Source organism: Emys orbicularis, chromosome 1 (genome assembly GCF_028017835.1).
Source record: "Emys orbicularis isolate rEmyOrb1 chromosome 1, rEmyOrb1.hap1, whole genome shotgun sequence".
Classification (NCBI taxonomy): Eukaryota; Metazoa; Chordata; order Testudines; family Emydidae; genus Emys; species Emys orbicularis.
The window spans coordinates 163,093,024-163,106,491 of NC_088683.1; the positions used below are offsets into that span (position 1 = coordinate 163,093,024).

General features: G+C 43.8%; 1 protein-coding gene across 1 annotated transcript in view; it reads left to right on the top strand.

Annotated features, from left to right (window-relative positions):
- ZBTB20 (zinc finger and BTB domain containing 20) overlaps nt 1-13,468 on the top strand; it is a 624,766-nt gene that overhangs the window by 503,286 nt on the left and 108,012 nt on the right. Inside the window, exon 8 of the mRNA XM_065407938.1 lies at nt 469-610. The gene's annotated coding sequence lies outside the window, so the exon portion shown is untranslated. The remainder of the gene's footprint in view (nt 1-468; nt 611-13,468) is intronic.

Consider the following 13,468-nt stretch of genomic DNA (forward strand, 5'->3'; position numbering starts at 1 on the left):
AAGACTATAACAGGGTTCATAAAAGAACTAGATAAGTTCATGGAGGATAGGTCCATCAATGGCTATTAGCCAGGATGTACCAGATGCAAAACCATGCTCTGAAGTGTCCCTAGCCCCCGTTTGCCAGAAGCTGGGAATGGATGACAGGGGATGGATCACTTGATGATTACCTGTTCTGTTCATTCCCTCTGGACCACCTGGCATTGGCAACTAGGTGAAGCATTGGTCTGACCCAGTATGACTGTTCTTATGTTATCTCCCATCCGGAGATTGCTGCATTTCAATGATGAATAAAACGAAATATTTGGGAATCCAATCAGAATGAAATGTAAGCAATAATATTAGCATTAACACACTGCACTTCTATAGCATAATTGAATTAAAGATGACAAAATGCTTTATAAACATTAATGATTTAAGTTCCACAACACCCAGATGATAATTGTAAGTATTATCTCCATTTTACAGATGAGGAAACTGAGGCACAGCGAGTTTTGAGTGACTTGTCTAAATTCACACAGCAAATCGTTGGCAGAGCCGGGAAGATAACTTGGGAATCCTGGATCACAGGCCCATGCTCTAACCACTAGGCCACGCTGCCTCTCCAAATGTAAGTTGTTGTTAACATATAGTTTCTCTTTCACACGAACTGTCATCTATTATATTGCCACACTTGCTTATAGTTACCAAAGCTATTTGTGTTTTAAATAGTGATTTGCACACTCACAGCTCTGTCTTTATTTAACCATGCAATGGAGCAGGGATCAGCAACCTTCGGCACGCCAGGGTAAGCCCCCTGGTGGGCCGGGCCAGTTTGTTTACATGCCGCATCCGCAGGTTCGGCCGATCGCGGTTCCCACTGGCCGCGGTTCACCGTTCCAGGCCAATGGGGGCTGCGAGAAGCCGGGGCCAGCACATCCCTCGGCCCACGCCACTTCCCATAGCCCCCATTGGCCTGGGATGGCGAACCACGGCCAGTGGGAGCCGTGATCGGCCGAACCTGTGGACGCGGCAGGTAAACAAACCAGCCCGGCCCGCCAGGGGGCTTATCCTGGCGGGCTGAAGGTTGCCAATCCCTGCAATGGAGTCATGATGTTGAGATCTTGGCAATAGTATTAATACTTTGTAAGCTCAAAGCACTGTATAATGTTGTAGTAAGTTACAGCAATGCCATAAATCCAAAATTTGGAATGGGTCTAAGCAGGGCTTGAAAAATTCATTCAGCTCGGGCCAGTAGAAAACACACCTGGGTGATTGTCAAATCTTGAGTTCTTACACTTTTATGTTTTAAACAAAATCTACCCCTTATGGTTATGAAGATAATCTTTCAAATGGAAATTCAGTTTAAATCAAGGTCCTGTTGATTTCATAAGTCCGCAGTCTTTCAGCTGTGTTGCTGCTGAAAGCTTTTCCAAGCTGCAGAGGGGTAAAAACTGATCGGTCTTGACAGTTTTTGTAGCTGCAGGTGGGAACCTTTGTGAAGCTGACAAGAATCAGGTCAGTTTCAATCTGAGGCTCTTTGGGAAAAGCTCTGAGCGGCATTGGAATTGTGCACAAGGGAGGACCATCCAAAAGTGGAGGTTGTGGAGGGGAGTATATTAATGGAGATGCCCATCACTGCCACTCTTTCAGCAGCTGGCAGGCTCTGGGGTGGGAGAGGATAGCCAAGAAGTAGGAAAATTCTCCTAATAGTCAAAGGGAGCTGGGTGGTTTTTATTTATCAAACACTTACTAGCTGGGGGCTTCAAAAGATAAGACTACCAAACAGAATCCAGAGATAGCAAGTTGGGCAGTGTCTTGGCTTCTCCCCGGGGCATTGGTTGAAATATATTCAGAGATATTAAGGCTAGAAGGGAGCATAATGACAATCTAACCTGATCTGCAGACACAGGCCATAGAACATCACCCAGTGATTCCTGCTTCAGACCCATATCTTCTGGCTGAGCTACAGCATATCTCTTAGAAAGACATCTAATCTTGATGTATAAACTTCAAGTAATGGAGGCTTCACCACACCCCCTAGATCATATGTTCCAATGGTTAGTTATCCTCCCTGTTAAATATTTACTCCTTTTTTTCTAGTCTGAATGTGTCTACTTTCAGCTTCCAAACACTGAATCTTGTTATGCTTTTGTCTACTGGATTAAAGAGCCCTCTGCTGTCAGAAATTGGTTCCCCATGTAGGTATTCATAGTCCTTAGCTTGGTCCTCTGGCTGTTAGATGTCTGCTGAACTTTTGAAGCCAGATGTGCAGTTGAAGGGTTGGGGGTGAGTGTGTAGGTAGAGTTAGGTTGTGGGTGGGGAGTAGGGTGTAGGGGTGTAGAAGGGGAAGGTGATTGATGAGATAGAAAAGAGAAGCAGCATACTTTGAAAGAGAATTTTTTTTCCCTAGGTTGGCAAGGTGGAAAAGAGAAAATTCGTTAAAAAGGTGGAAGTCCCACTGGAGAGAAGGGAAGGGAAAAGGATATAAGGGGTTGGAGGGAGAGAGAAGCATCGGAAAGAAATAGAGAAAACAATGTGAAAAGAGATACATCATGAGCTATTACAGGCAAAAAAAAAAAGAGGGGGAAAAAATGAAATGAGCCAGTAGTGGTCAGAAGGTACAACACAAAAGCATGAGAGACAGAGTAACTTATGTTAAAAATATAGCAAGATGATTAACAATCTTATAATTTGGTACAGTGCACAATAAATGGCAAAGTGTTGTTTTAAAATGAAGGGAATGTGGCTTTACATGTATATTTCAGCCTGGCTAATAGGGACTTAGGGCCATATTTTTAAAGGTGTGTGTATATATACACCTTAAAAAGGACAGCCCTTAGGCTCCTAAGTCACTTAGACGCTTTTGAAAATGGTGTCTTTAGTGCTCAGATTAGTAGGGGACTCGTACATTTTTCAACCCATGGCCTGAACACAAATGCCAATTTTGGAAAATTTTGGATCTCAGCTTTGTGACTTGGGCCCATCACTGCTCAGGATTTAAGTCCTGGCCTTCAGGATCTAACAAAAGTGAAGCTGGCTTAGAAGGGAGAAAGCATTTCTTAATACACAGCTATCTTCATTAAGAGCAAAGGGACCAAAGAAGTGAGCTGTCCAAGTAAATCTGTCTATGTGTAAATGTTATTTTGATTTTCAAGTTTGTTCTGGCGTGAATACCTTGCTGTAGTACTGAAATGGTATATTGGCTTTCCTCTAGAGAGCATGTTTTGGTGGTTAGGCTAAAGGATTTAGTCATTGATCTGGCTCCATTCCCAACTCTGCTACAGACTCGGTGTGCAACCTTGTGCAAGTCATTTCACCTCTTTGTCTGAGTTTATTTAACTATAAAATGGGACTAATAGTTTTCTACCTCACAGGGGGTTATGACGCTTACTTCAGCAAGGCTTGTACAATGCTTTGAGATCATTAGATGCAAGCTTCTGTAGAAGGGCAAAGTGTTATTAATCTTTGATTCTCATGCAGTTAAGTATAGAGAAATTGGAATACTTAGATCTTTGCCTCTCAGATTCCCAGGCATGTCTATCTTGTATTTTTATTAACTTGTAAAATAAGTTTGCTAACGCCTGTCAGTAATGTTCTAAGAGTACTGTGTGTGAAGGTAATAAATTCCACACATTGAAAGTAATGTATTACCACTCTTCTCTTCTTAAATCTTGATAAGATCATTTGGCCAAGGTAGAACTAGGGTTGGCTTCTATTCAGAAAAAAATAGCATTTTTTTAGAAGGACTTGGATTTCCTCTTGAAATCACAGGCCTGAGTCCTAACCAGACCAGGAAAATAAAGAGGTTGAGACCAAATAATAATTTCTAAGCAGCTACTATAGCAGTGGTGGGCAACCTGCGGCCCGTGGGCCACACGCGGCCCGTCAGGGTAATCCACTGGAGAGTCACCACACAGTGTGTTTACATTTGCACGGCTGCCCACAGCTCCCAGTGGCCGCAGTTTGCCGTTCCCGGCCAATGGGAGCTGCAGGAAGTGGCACGGGCCGCAGGGATGTGCTGTCTGGCGGCCCACCAGCGGATTACCCTGACAGGCCTCAGATTGCCCACCACTGTACTATAGGCTAAACACTGACACTGCTAATCTGGACCAATCAGTCTGACTTTTAAGAAGCTACATGCTTTTGTAGTACACTTAAAGGGGTAAAAAGCAACCTTTCAAACTGTCTTTGTATGACTGACTTGTCTCTGATTTGAATGAAGTCCATGGAAGTAAACTCCACGATACTGATTCCTTGCTAGAAACTCATATCTGGGTTTTCTTGTTGATTGATGGATCACTGAGTGTTGTACTCTGACACTTTTCAAACAATGCTATCCCAGTGAATTTGTGTGAGCCAAAAAAGGCTCAGAAAGAGCAAAAAGGATAACTGATAAAAACATGAAAATCATTCCTAAAACCATTACTGCCTGTCACTGGCATGGTGAGGATTTACATTCTGCTTAAGGCAATTTAAAAAAAGGAATGATCAATATACTTGGGGCCTAAACTAACAAGGCGAGAACAATGTAATCCATTCCCAGTGCTGAAACCCACCTTTTACCTGCACAAAGTACTGCTCCAGTGTTTCCACATACTGTCCAGTGAGAGAGCTAACTGGAAGAGCTGGTGCGGGGAGGGTGAATGGTCAATATTTGCCTCAATTTTTTTTGAAAGAAATGAAAATGATCTAAATATTAGGAGAAATGTTTCCTTTGCTTGGCAAGAAAAAAAAAACACTGCACATTTTTTGGTTTAACTAAAAAACAAATATTTGTGTCAGGTTTTGGTTTTATGTTGTTTCTGTTAATGTTTTATGTGAAAATTAGTTGCTTTTTAATTTTGATTAAATGAAAATTTCCATTAAAAATTATTGTTTGGGAAAAGTCATTTTTATAAATAAAGTCAAGCATTAATTTTGACCCGTCCTTATGAATGGTCACTTACCCTGAATAACTAACAAATAGTGCACCTGACAGAGTAAGCTTGACGTCAAGAAGAGTTGGTAGCAGTGGTCACTTTAACCTTGTTGATGTAAGGTTGGTTTGGGTTAAGAGTGTGGATTAGGAAAACGACACTGCTTGTGAGGGTCATTCATTGTGAAGAGTGTAAGGAATGTGATAGCATCACTTCCTGTGTTGCTGAATACCATGGTGAAGGGGAGTATCTCATTCTGGGGTGCAATCCAGACCAGTGACAGGTTGTGTCACCATCTGCCCTGCAACCTTGGGTGCCTCACAATGCTTTGTTGCTGTAGCTCCCACCTGGGCTGCTCACAAACAGCCAAACAGCATGCAGGTCACACTCTGAGCATCTATGGATAGCTGCAGCCCTGGGGTCCAGCAACTGTGACCCAGCAGCAACATACCAGCCACACTCTGGCTTCCAGCAGCCTTGGTAATCTCTTGCAGAGTGGCCCCAACACACTCCCAGTCCTGGATTTTCCCCCAAAATGTGTGTTCTGCACCGTCCAGCCCTCTCCTGGACAGTTCAGATATTATAGGTCCATTGCCACTGTAAGGGATCAATGGACAACAGTTTGCTACTATAATTGGAGTTACTAAACATAGAATCATAAAATGATAGAGACCCCAGGAGGTCATCTAGTCCAACACCCTGTTCAAAGAAGGACCAGCCCCAACTAAATCAAACAATTCAGTTTAAACACAACATTGGATTAGTTTTGATTAGAGAAAAAAACAAGTTTATTTAACTACAAAGAGAGAGATTTTAAGTGAGTAGAAATATAAGTCATGGTTACAAGAGAAATAAATATAAAACACTTACTATAGTAACTAAGGGTATGTCCACACTAAAAATGTAAGTCGACCTATATTAGTAATTACTGCCGTGGTGCATGTCCACACTACCCTCCTTGGGTCAGTGGTGCGCATCCTCACCTGGAGCGCTTTCATCGACTTAAGAGGGGCAATGTGGGGAGATGAGAGCCAGGTCTCTCAGCTCCACTGGCAGCTACCTGGAGCCAGGCTGCCCCACAGGCTCCTGGCAGGCTGTCCCCGTCAGCTCCCCATTCCCCACTGGGTCTGGGGGAAGCTGCCCGGGGCTTCTTGCCTCCCTGTTCCCCACTGGGAGTGGGGGGAAGCTGCCCGGAACGTCTCGCTTCCCTGTTCCCCGCTGGGAGTGGGGTCAAGTCACCAGGGCTTCTCACCCCTGAGGAGTGGGGTCCAGCCGCCCAGGCTTCTTGCTCCGGCTTTCAGTCGCCCAGGCTTCTCTCACGGCTCCCAGTTGGGAGTGGGGTCCAGCCGCCCCACTCTCCAGGGGAGCAGGGGGCAGCTGGGCTCTAGCTGCCCGGCTTTCTTGTCAATTTTACAACGCCAGCACTAATAGTTGATATAAGTAACACAGTGTCTACACAGACACTGCGTCACCCTAACTACACTTACTTAAGCCCAGCGCCTCTCGTGGAGGTGGTATGTCAGCATAGTAGGGCACTTAAATTAGCAGGAGCAAGGCTGTAGTGTGTACACTGACATAATTAGGTAGACGTAAGCTGCCTTACATCAACTGAACTGTGTAGTGTAGACCAAGCCTAAAACTTAACAAACTACACGTGGGTCAAGGTAAAATCTTTACCATGTGATCCTATCAACAGGCTGACCAAATTCTCAGGCTAATGACCATATTAATGCTTTACACTTATATAGTCTCTTTTGTATAAGGATCTCAAACAACTTTACCACAGTTGGGATCATTAACCCCACTGGGATTCCCAAATACAGAAACTGAGGCACAGAGAAGTTGTCAAGGGTCGCACACTGAGTCAGTGACAGAGTCAAGTGCCGAACCCAGGCACCCTGACTCCCAGTTCCTTGATATAATCATAAAGTGCATGATGCCTCCCTGTTACCGAATGCACCCTATATTCACACCCTACACACTATTGTAGTAATCTTTGTACAAAATATGACTTGTGAGGTATCATTTGAAAACTAACTCATTGATCAATAATATGGTGAAATGTGTGTAGCAACATTATATGTAAAGTTATGAACATAAGCTGAAGTTATGGCTGAAATGTGTTTACCAGACAAGTCTAGGGAGAGAGTAAACCTGTTTCTCAAAAACAAAAGGCAAGCTGACGCCTCTAGCCAGGTGACATCAAAGTTCATTGGTTATAATTCTAGCAACAAGAACAGTGCAGCTGGGTTGATAGTTTGGTACTGAATTAATGGTAATTGTTGTATTGAAGGTGTAGTTTAGGTCCAAATGTTGAAGAGAAACAATGAAACCATGATTCTCAGTCATGGTGACAATAAATGCAGTCATTTTTAAATAGATGTAAGCAATGATTTTTCTATACAGTGTATAATCAATCTGTGGAACTTGCTGCCACAGGATATTTCTGAAGCAAACACTTTAGCAAGATTCAGGACAGCAGCAGGCATATAGAGCTGTCATTTTCAAAAATGCTTAAAGGAATTAGCGCCTAATTTCAATTGAAAGGCCCCTTTGAAAATTTCATCCTATATGAATAGCAATAGTATTTGCAATACACTAGGTAGATCATTTGCTCGTTTTTTTTGTTTTTTTTTAATGTATTCTAAGATAGAGAACCTGTCGTGGACACCTCCCCTACTAACTCCTCACCTTTTCTTGCCGCAGCTGTAGTGTGGAGCTGCATGAAAAGACAATAGCAATCTGAGTCCTTCCCGCACTGCTGGACATTGCTCAGGACATGAACAACGCTCTGCCATTTCTGTCTGTCATGCTGTTTGCCAAAGTGGCTACCTTGTTGTGTTTCTATAACTTAATATTTTTATGAGGGCTTGTTGTTAGGCTTTTACTCAACCCCCAACCAAGAGGAGCAGTAGACTGCTTTTTGTCTGCTTCCTAGCCTTTGACCTGTCCCACTTGGGTGGCCCTACCAGAAGCTAAACCTCCCACCCGCATAGCTCATAGGGTCATGGAACACACAAGTCTGCCACCTCATCAAGGTGCAGTCCCCAGGAAAGGAATGCCATTAAAGAGGTAACATTAAAATGAACATACTTCCTTTTGCTTTATTACCTCTCCCTGTTTTGTATCGGGGCTATTTATTTCCATTCCCTGGCTGTTGGACCAAATTAAGCTTTCCCTGCTACGAGTAGCCCCCACTACTCTACTCGCACCAGGCCAGCGTGGGGCTTGTTTCTGTCCTCTGTGTGATTTCTGCCCTCTCCACTAGGAGTATCTGCAGAGTTGATCATAGCTGAATTTACACCAAGGAAAGACCCGATGAAAGAGAGATGCAAATCTGCCACAGAGGGGGCAGAAAGGTGTGTTTGTTTTTGAGTTTTCCAGGGATTAACCCACCCACCCCCAGAATCCCTGCATGATCTGGTCTAGTCTACAGCTATCAGGAAGCATCACTCCTTCAGCAGTGGCAGATGCTTCATCGTTGCTTACTGAAGCAGCTCCATAAACCACCTGCAAATGCTCCACAGACGCAGTTGGAAAGCCACTGAGGTTAAGAAAATTGGAAGAGATAGCCACCCTTATACTACTGATCATCAGTAGGCTCAGGAAGACCATGTAGAACTGAGTAATTGGCTATGTACATTATTGGGGATTGTCACATTAAATAGAAGTAGTAGGTGTTGACCACTGAAGCAGGGGAATGATACCAGACAGCGCAAACCACTGGTCTGATGAAACAAGCTGATAGGAGGGATGTGATGTCTGTGGCCAAGCTGAAGGTGAATGAAATAACCACAGAGTAAATAGCCGAGAATGTGGATTGTAGGATGCACTATAGACACGAGGCAGATGGGATGATTATGGGGATCTTTGTGAGACTGTGGACTAGTTCTTCTATTTCACCACCTTGGCATGAGGCTAAACTTGCTGCTGGAGGTAATGATGAATCGTTAATGAAGATCAGACTGCCTGAATAATGGCCCTGGCACTGAGAGCAGAAAGTTTTGCAGATTTCTGTGTGTGCGCGCACTTGCTGCTACTGGTGTTCCTGGTGGGTGGCTGAATCATCCTGATGGCATTCAACAGGAACCAGCTGCTGAGAATATTAAAATGCAAGCATTTATTCCTCTAGAGAGACAGTAGCATCTGCAAAGTTTTCCTGTCTTGATAGTACAGATAATCCCAGGGAGCATTCTCTAGTAGTTTTAACTCTCTATTCATTCATATGTTTTCTTTAAACCTTTGTCTCTGCAATTAAGGCTAACTTAGACCTAGATCAGAGCTCCCAGTTGTCATATGCAGGCAGTTTGCAAACCCTCATTCCAGGCTTACTTATCAGGTGAGTTATGTGGGGAGAGGGAAGTAGGACTTTATCCCATCCTGCATGTCTTTTTTTCACCACTAGTTATGGTCTTAGAAGGCAATGCGCAATCAGTCATGGCTGGAGTCTTCCATAAGGCCATGTTCCTACACTATTGAAGTCAATGGGAGACTTGTCATGAATTCCAAACTCAGCAAGGTGAGACCCTGAGGATATGTCTACACTGCAATCAGGCATCCATGGCTGGCCCATGCCTGCTGACTCAGGCTCATGCTATTTAATTGTGGGGTAGACAGCGAGTTTTGGGCGGGAGCCTGAGCTCTAGGACCTTTCGAGGTGGGCCAGCTGTCAGGGCCTAATTGCAGTGTAGGCATACCATAAGAGAATAGACTGTTGACTTGATGGAGCAATATGTTGATTTTGTCCACTGTTTTTCATATTATTTATTATTTCTGGAAAGTTATTGATGTGCATGACACTTAACAGGTGACATAAAAACAAGAGCTCCATGCCCCAAGGAACTTAGGCCCAGATCCTCAAAGGTATTTAGGTGCCTAACTCCCATTGGAATCAGGGGCCTTACAGTCTAAGTACCAAGTCCAGAGAGGTGATGAGCACCTGCAGCTTGCATTGACTTCCATAGGAGTGGTAGGCACTCAGCATCCCTCAGGAACTGGCCGTACGTTAGACTAAATGGTACCATAGCACAGTGAGTAATAACCAAATTTGAGGAGGAAGAGAAGGATGAGGGCTACAATAATAAAAGATCATGAGAGATTCTTCTGTGAATTAGCTTACTTAAAGATATGTATCTATATATTTTCCTTGCTTTGAATATGTTAATACATTAATAGTTTGAAGGAACAAAGTACACCAATAGGAGAAGAAAGGTATAGATTCAGGGCATGTCATGGCATGAAAAAAGGTGCAAAATCATTTGGTGGAGAAGGAGACACAGTGAGTTGGGACAAGGGCAGGCTTCAAGGAGGGCATTAGTAGGGGAAGAGAGACAAGATGTAGACAGTGCCAGAGCTGTGAGGAGCTTTGAAACTGTGGATGAGGTGTATGAATCTGATGCAAAAGGAGATTGGAAGCCAGTGCCAGAGACTCATGGGAGGGGAGTGACATGACCAGGGCATCAAGGCTCCAATTCAGCAAGATACTTAAGCATGCGCCTAAACCTAAACATGTGAATAGTTCTGTTGAAGCCCTGCGCCTCCTGAGTTGGGATATTTGTTGTGTCTGATTTAAAAGAGCAAACCAGCACATTGCAGTAAGCATCCTGGTGCAGCACTGTGGATTTATTCTTGTTTCCACCTTGTTTCATCCCCAGACAGCATGCTATACATGACTGAGTGACAACAGCAGACTCCGTACCTGATAGGATGTCAGCAAGTCAATGTTTTGACAGGATATTACATATGCAATGACGGGGACTGCAAATCTCACTCTGCAAAGTTTATTGATACTCTCTCTTGTGATGTGACAGGCCAGGAAAATTGTTGCAGGAGAGTTTAGATCTAAACAGTAGTGACTTTATTGCAGTTCCTGATTTTTGTCTTTCCTTGTAAAGAGCTGCTGAAGTCCTTCAGATGTGTAAGACGTGAAGTCAGAGCTTAGTATGGCATCATCAGAATGATGGATGGCTTAGAGAGTCATTGTGCTCTCATCCTTTTGCTTGTGAGTGTTATAATGTTTTATATTTAAAAAGATAATAATTTTAAGGAACTCCTGCACAAAGGTCTTTGGGCTTTTTAACAAAGAATAATTTAATGAACTAGCCAATGTATTAATCATTGCCTTCAGCTAGTAAACTGTGTCATAGGCTCTGTTCTACAAACAATTAAGTCTCTTTTAGCTCACAAGCTAAGGTCTTTTGCTTTTAGAGGAATATCTGGTTCTGTCCCACTTAAGCACAAGTGCAATAAACCTGTGGTTGACTTGTGACTTACTGGTTTGTTACAATAAATAAAAACATGATGTATCCTGAATAAGATGACACAACCAAAAGAGATCCTCGAAAGCTCCCAACAATATTCTGCAGCACTTCTCCTAAACACACATTACTGATAGTGCCCCCCCCCCCCGCCCCGTTTAACAGCAGAAGGGAACAAAAGAAGCTTAAGCCCTGCCCTGAAGGATGCCACACATGTGATTTGGCAACCATAAGAGAAAACAGCCTTCCAGATTCAGGCCTTTAACAGAGTACCCTGCCTTCCCCCATTGGATTATGTTTAGGGATGGACTGGTTAGTAGTGACTACATTGACAGTTCCAGGTGCTGTAACAGAACAGAGGGTATCAACATGGTCCCTTGGGTATATTGCTTAATAGAAAGATGTTGCAGTGCACTGGCAGAACAACATCCAGTGTGTAGCTCTCAAAGCCACACAGTTTATAACTTGCTTGTTCTCATGGACCTGTGTTCTCCTGTGCTGTGCAATCTGTGAGCAATCTGAAGAAAGGATCAAGTCTCCTTTTGTTGAAAACATTTTCATTTTTCCACTGTATAATTTTTTGCAGGTCTGCTAACTTCAAACCCATAGTAAGAGAGGCAGCTTTCCCTTACTTTAATGCCTCTATATTTCATCATGGACATTTCATCTCCTCTTTTCACTGCTTATCTGCATTACGTATGTACCACTGCAGAATGATAATGAGACGAGGGTTAAAAAAACAATGTTTTGAGCTGTCTCTTGTCCTCTAACAGCATGATCCTCCAGGGTGATACCCCTCCCACCCAGCCTAAGTAGCTAGCAAAGAGAAATTTGTACACAAATGCAACCACCAAGAACGAAGTCGTAGTTCTGAGCTATGATAATACATTCCATCCTGAGGAGGAGGGGAAAGCTGCCAGTGGAGCAACTGCATTTCTGCAGAGCGATGACCTGGTTCTCCCATTTCCATCCTATGTTTTGAAACTGCATGAGATTGTTTGAGTTACTTACATTTTTGGCAATGGGAAACTGTAAGCCTTTCAATTCCATCAGTGTTGTCCACATTGGCAAATAGCAGAGAGGCAGGGGCTGTCCCTTATTCACCTGGAAATACTGGGTGACAGTTCAAGACAACTTAGTGGTAAACTTAGGGTGACCAGATGAGAGATGTGAAATATTGGGACGCGGGGGGGTGCCGGCAGAGCAAAAAAAACAACCCCAAGAGCTGGCGGCGGAGGGGGAAAAAAAAAAAGAAAGAGGCACCGGAGCATAGGAAAAATTGGTGGGGGCTGAGCACCTACTGGCAGCTCCACGCCCCGTCCCCCCGACACCAGCTCACCTTCGCCTCCACCTCCCCTGAGCTGGCTGCCGCATCCTGCTTCTCCCGCCTCCTCCAGCACTTGCGCCGCCATACAGCTGATTAGCGCAAGCCTGGGAGGGAGGAATGCGGCGTGCTTGGGGAAGAGGCGAGGCCAGGGCAGGGATTTGCGGAGGGAGGGGGCAGACTTGGGGTGGGGGGGCGCGAGCCCCCTCTGCCTGTGCGCCAGAGCGCAAAATATCGGGACAATTTGCGTCGGGATGGGGGACAAACAAGTAAATATCGGGACAGTCCCGATAAAATCGGGACGTCTGGTCACCCTAGGTAAACTACACAATAACTGTGTAATAAATATGTTAATGGTAGCCACTGCAGCATTGCATTTTACTGAGTTAATCCTTATGCAAACATTGGGCCCAAACCTATAGTCTTTTTAAGTCCAGTCCAGACAATGAAAGTTTCACTTGAGTAGGGAACTGCATGATCAGGCCTATATTGCGGTAAATAAATGTGCCTTCAGCATGCAATACACCTCTAGCTCCCATCTCATGCAAGTTTATATAAGTCCCTTTCAAGGGATTGAATCATTGATTCAGTCCATCTCACTCTCAACACCCTGTCCCCAGCTTTTTTCCCCCTTCAGTTTCCATTTAATGGGTGAAGAGGATAAATTAACACAACCACTTTCATCTTTAGGTATCAGAGTTAACACCCAATTGAGTTGAATGGAGCAGTAACACCTTTCTTAAAACTGTTGCTTTAAGCTCTTTTTCTGCAGCCTCAGATAGACAGCCCTGCATCTGCTCACACATGGCAGGTTCTTTTAGCCACTTGAAGGGGTAGAACCTTTTTTGTTGTTTTTTAAATGAAAATTTAAATTCTGCAAAACCACACATTACACCCAATTGACCAGTGCTGTTCAATCTGTCCACTAAATCAACCATTGAGAAATCACTTGACTCAAAGCTAACACATTTCATACAGCCTGATAACTT